Raw genomic sequence first — 6521 nt, forward strand, 5'->3', positions numbered from 1 at the left:
TTGCATATACTCCCCCTTCACTAAAATCACATATATACTGACCTTCCCCCTCTGCCTCTTTGGAGCAGTTTTTCAGAGCTATCTGAAATGCTGTTTCCTGGGCTATAATCTTCATTTTGCCCCAAAGAAAACTTAGCTCACAAAAATCTCACATTGTGCAATTTTTCAGGCCAGCCGCTGCAAGAGAACTGTTACCTTTCTCTCTCCTGGAACCCTACCACTGCCATAAGCAGCAGCCCAAGCTTGCCTTCCAGAAGATAAAGCCATGTAGCATAGAGCTTGCTCAGCCCAGTTGTTCCTGCTCAGGCCCTTACACAGGTCCCAGCCATAAGAACAGCCAGCCACTTGAATGCAGATACGTAAGTGAGCCTAGCCAACCAACAGACTCAGAATCATAAACAGTTGCTTAACTTGCCAGTTTGGGGATTAGTTTATTACAAAGCAATAGCTAACTAATCTACCTTCCAATCTCCATTGCCCAGATGAGTAACTGAGCCCCACAGACAAGCAGGGACTTGCTCAATACTCCATAGTAAGTGGGAGCCCACTGCAAGTCAAAACTGGATCTTTGAGACTCACTGCTGCCTCTGTAATAGGGATACAGACACCTAGACTCTAGAACTGTTATCAGACTTCCCTGGTAGTCCAGTGGTTAAGAAAACACCTTTCAGTGCAGGGGACAAGAGTTCAATCCCTGGTCAGGGAACTAAGATCCCACATGCCACAGGCAACTAAGCCCATGTGCCACAACTAGAGAAACCTACGAACTTCAATGAAGAGCTGATGCAGCCAAAACAAAAACAAAAATCTGTTATCAAAAGTTCCTAGTCGTTAACCTAGAAACACACCAACCATGTCTTACCCTTCATCTGTTTTCCTCAACCTGTTTTAACCCATGCCATCCTTCAAATATACACAAAATGCTTTCTCCCTCCTAAATTTATTTGAAACTGGGAGGTAAGTTTCTTTGCCATTCTGCCCCTGAGTTTCTTCATCTGTAAAATGGAGGTACTGTACTACCTCATTGGTTATTGAGAATTAAATGAGTTCATTTTAGTAAAGTGTTTAGAACAGTGCCCAAAGTATAGCAAGGGCTAAAAAATAAAATAGAGTAAAATAATGTGACTAAACATGAGCTATAGCAATAGCAATTTTATTAGAGAAATGTTTTATTTTGATCCTGAGAGCTACATATTTTTCACTTGGCTCTGGGGACATCAGTATGAGTATTGAGTCAGCTTGTATGCCCTAAGTTTGTATCCAAGACAGTGTGGAAGAAAACATCTCGTGGGTGGCAAACCAATTTTTGAAAACCAGACATGGAGAAAAGCACATGCCTCCCTTCTTGAGAAGCATCAGTAGGACATAATATATTTACCTCATATTTCACAGAAGGCTTATTCTTGGTAGGTTGTATATAAATCAAATCTTAACACATAAATCTATCTTAAATAACTTACCTGGGGAATCATTCTACAAAGTGAGGATGGCTTTTTATAAAATCAGTATACCTTTGAGGGACATTCAGAATTTTGACCAGAGATGGGCAGAATTTTTGCCTAAAACAAACCTGCGCACCCAAGGTTCCCTCAAGTGACTCCGGTCTTTCTCTCTAGGGTTGCCTGTTACTGAACCCTGGTACAACCCAAAGAGGGCTCTTGCCCTTGGTTCTCTTGGGCTGGAATCTGCAATTCCTGGCTCTACCAAGGTGAATGCCTTTGAAACCAGAAGATGTGGGGCTGTTGTCCTCAGTGACTCTGATGTCACTGTACTGAAAGTCTGGATATTCAGCTACCAAGCTCTTTGGCTTCTGCTCAAGCTGGCGACAACCTGCTTACAACTTCCATCACAAATGGGGTCCCCTAAGAGAGACAGAGCCCACAGTTCCAGCTGGTGCCCTCATCTGCTTCTGTGAGTTGCGTAAACATACTGGTAGAGTTAAAACTCGGTATCTAATGATGACTGGCAGGCTGTAAGGATGGTAACAGGTACAATGAACTGTATTCATTTCTCAGCCTTCCTCAAACACTTGAGGCCCCAGTGTTTTTCTCCTTTGAACACCCTTCCTTTGATCTCTAATGACCGATGTTCCCCCATAATTTTCACCCTCATCCTGCAGCACACACTGCCTGGCAAACTTCTATTCATCCTTTAAGACCCAATTTAGGTTCCAGATGGCAGATGAAGTACATGCATTTACCTTCTTCATTAAAATAACAGAAAAACATATTTTTAAAATAATAACACAGGTATTACTGGTAAGCAAACAAAAAGAAGTAAAATTTTTAAAAGATAGAAAGCAAGCAGGTGATATCAAACTGAAGGAAAAGGAAACAGTCTAAGACACCAGAGGGAGCCAGGGTCTTCCCCCAAGAAAGACCTGGGGAAGGTCCAAGCAGGAACGGACCATGAGGACAGTCTTGGAATATACAGAGTACTGTTTGGGACTGCTGTGACTTTCAGGATGTTCCCTGCCCCCTTCAATAAATAAACAATCCAGGTTCAAGTCTGAAGAAATACTCTCTAAACGAAGTGCCCCTGTCTGAGAAGAGCAGCCACTAAGGGCATCAGGGCTTGTGAGGAACAAAACAAAGAGGAACTAAGTGACTCTGTCCCCTAGAACAGACAAAGCAGGGGGGAAAGGGAAAGGGACAGTGATTTTGTAGGAGTCTCAGTCAACCTGCCCACTTCTTGGTCACATTCCCTCTCCTGATCAGTCAGCCCTCTGGGTCAGGGAAAAAGCCTCCTGGGAGGTAAGAATGACACAACTCAGGAAGAAAGGCATACAACCAGTCACTTTCCTACTAGTTCATTCATCCATTCATCTCATCAGGTGCAGAGGGCTGAGTTCATTTCTGTTCACAGGACAATATCATCATTGATGCATCCAAGTCCCTCTCATATCTTATCTATTTACTCTTTTTGTTCCCCAATCTTATCTTCCCTCCACCCATAAAACAACTCTTATAATTTAATGCCTATTTTTTGTTTGTATATGATCTTTTAAAATTTTGTTTTGGGTGCATATATTTAATAGCTTTATTGAGATATAATTGGTGTACAATAAACTGCACATATTTAAAGTATACAGTTTTATGACTTTTTTACATATGTATAGATTTGTATACATTACTATTGGCCACTCCTTCAGAGTCAGCCAGCCTTCATGCCTTGGGGGTGTACTATCTTTTGTTTACCATATAAAATTCTGAGCCATAACTGGTATCTTTACTACTATAAAGATAGCCATCATCCCCAAGTTTCCTCATGATCCTGTGTTATCTAGCTTTCTCCAGGCAACCACTGTCTGTTGTCACTATAGATTGGCTTGTGTCTGATATTTTCTATTCTTTTGTTTAAAATATACATAAAATAGATAAGTAACAAAGATTTACTGTATACTGTAGGAAACTATATTCAATATTTCAGTATCTTGTAATAACCTATAATGGAAAATAATTTTTTCAAGTATCATATATATGTGTGTGTATATATGTTTCTGAATCATTTTTTGCTACACACCTGAATCTAACATGATATCGTAAATCAACTATACTTCGATTTTTAAAATATCAGTGAGAAAATAAGGAGCTGATCCATGCCTGCTCTATCAGTGAAAAAAGACCAAGTTAGGGGCTTCCCTGGTGGTCCAGTGGTTAGGACTCCATGCTTTCACTGTTAAAGGCCCAGGTTCAATCCTAAGTCAGGGAACTAAGATCTTGCAAGCTACACAGCCAGAAGAAAAAAAAAAGGAGACCAAGTTATACTTCAGTAACCACACAAACTCTCAGAGGCTGAACACAGCATTTTTCACTCTCACTACATGTCTAATGCAGGTCCACAGGGGTTTCTGCTCAACAGTCACTTAAGTACTCAAGCTGATGTAGGTTCCATCGTAACATATGTTTCCATGATCACTGTGGTGGGAATGACAAGGCAAACCCAAGGTTCACTCCCAACGCTTCCATCCAGAAATATAGAAGACAAGGCTTCCACTAATATTTCATAAACCAAGTCACATAGCTAACCACAGAGGTAGAGGAGAGGCAACCCTTCTGAGGAAGAGGAGTAACCTTTCCTTCAGGAAGAGGAGTAACTATTTCCGAAAAGTCCTCATTCCTCCCATACCCACAAAATTAACTCCATGACCACAAATAAATCATGGTTGTGAACCACAGTTCAGAAAGCACTAGTTTAAAGGGAGACTGGTGGCTCAGCTGGTAAAGCATCTGCTTGCAATGCAAGAGAGCCAGGTTTGATCCCTGGGTCGGGAAGATCCCCTGGAGAAGGAAATGGCAACCCACTCCAGTATTCTTGCCTGAAAAATTCCATGGACAGAGGAGCCTGGGGGGCTACACCCCATGGGGTCGCAGAGTCGGGAAGGACTGAGCAATTTTACTTCACTTTCACTTTCTTCCCCCCAGTGGCAGAGACATCCTTGACTCAATGGATAGAGGGAGTTTACACACCTCAAGCAAGATCCTGGAGCAATACTCCACCACGGTTGTCCAGGACTTGACTGCAGTCTTTGCTGCCAGGGATGTGTGCTCAGCCGCTCAGTCATGTCTCACTCTTTGCGACCGCATGGAGCCAGGCTCCTCTGTCCATGGGATTTTCCAGGCAAGAATACTAGAGTGGGTTGCCATTTCAAGGAGAATCGATGTGAGTCTGGCTCACTGATTACAGGGAAACTAGCAGAAGGGCAGGCTCCTCAGCACCCCTTTGATAAGCTGTCACAGGGTCTAAAGTTAGAATATGGCCTGGGGCAAGTATGTAGGAAGGTCAGGTGAGTAGGGTGCAGGTGAAGCAGGTACGGGTCAAGCAGGGGAGGTACAAAGAGCAAGAGAACAGCCATCTCCTGGCTTAATGCTCCCAGTTGTTCTTTCCAGGATGGCACCTTCAGTTGCCTCTCCGTCCTGGTCACCCTTCTGGGTACATCTGACTTTGCCAGCGTGCCCCCTGGTGTGGCACCTTAAACTTCAGTACGAGCAGCAGGGAGTTCCACAGCTCCGTTTACTCAAAGGGGAGGGCTAAGGAAGCTTAAGTACTGGACTGACCTTCAGAAACATTTTCTGTTATGTCATTATTTAACTTCCTCATTCAGCAACTACTATTGATAATTATATTCCCAGTGGGAGGCCCTTGGAAATCTGATCAGGTCACTTCCCAGCTTAAAACTCCTACAATGGCTTCCAATTACTCTAAGTATTCGCTGCTTCAGAGCCCGCTGGCTTCTGCCTGTTCTCTAACCTCATATTTCACAAGCATCCCCTTCTCTCCATGTTGCAACACACTAGACCTTTCAGGTTCCAGAATGTAGCCTCTCCTGTTTCAGAAGCTTCAGTCACATGGCCCCTTATCTCTGCTGGAAGATACCTCTCATATACACACATCCCTCTCCTCCTCATCCCCAGGTCTGTCTGAACACGTCTTCCTCCCAGCCACCCAGGTGGCTCAGTGGTAAAAGAATCCATCTGCCACCCTCCCTCCTGTGAGAGAGACACAGGAGACATGGGGTTGATCCCTGGGTCGGGAAGATCCCCTGGAGTAGCAAATGGCAACCCGCTTCAGTATTCTTGCCTGGAAAATTCTATGGACAGAGAAGCCTGGTGGGCTACAATCCATGGGGTCACAGAGTTGGATACGACTGAGCACGCACGCACTCCACCATGCTACATTAGGTCTCCCAGGTGATAAGCACTCTACACGTCTCTCAATACTTTGCTCCCTTGTAATTTACTTGTAATTCACTTGCAGTTTCTTTTCCATCTTGCCCACTAGGTTGTACATCCCTTGAGAAAAACGACTTGTCTGTTCTGTTCACCCCTCTCTCTAGTATCTAGGATTAGATCTACCACATGATAGTCTGTACTTACACCTTATATGTACCAAACATATTGGTGTTGGGGGGTTAGAGATACAAAAATAGATACGCGCTTCCTGCCCTGAATAACTCTCAGTTCAGGGTTGTGGTGAGGAGAGAAACCACACAAGGGAAGCGTTATATTCATAACATATACAAAGGGCAGGGGAAACACAGAAAAAGAACAACTCAGTCTTCTTTAAAGGAATCAGAGAAGGCTTCCTGGAGGAGATGGAAATCTGGGCTAGCAAGAACAGAGAAAAGGGTATTTAGACAGAAAAGACAATGTATCATGACACAGAGGTCATAGGGGATAGGTTACACTTGGGATACACAAATGACTAGTGAGAGAAGGGTGCATTGGGGGATAGGGAGATGAAACACAATCAACAACCAGGGGCCAGGGCAGAGTTTGAACTTGACCCTGCAGGCAATGCAGAAAGAACAAAGAATTAGAAGCAGGTAAGTAAATGATGGATTTGGGTTTTCCATGTGTCAATCTTTGTTGCTGTGTAACAAATCATGCCCAAACTCAGTGGTTTAAAAACAACCATTTTGTTTGCTAATGATTCTAAGCATCAGCAAGTTATATTGGTCTTGACTGGGTTCACTCATGCGGTTTGGGTTATTTAACCACTTAGCTGAGGTTAGAAGGTCT

This window comes from Bubalus bubalis, chromosome 6 (genome assembly GCF_019923935.1).
Source record: "Bubalus bubalis isolate 160015118507 breed Murrah chromosome 6, NDDB_SH_1, whole genome shotgun sequence".
NCBI classification, from domain to species: domain Eukaryota; kingdom Metazoa; phylum Chordata; class Mammalia; order Artiodactyla; family Bovidae; genus Bubalus; species Bubalus bubalis.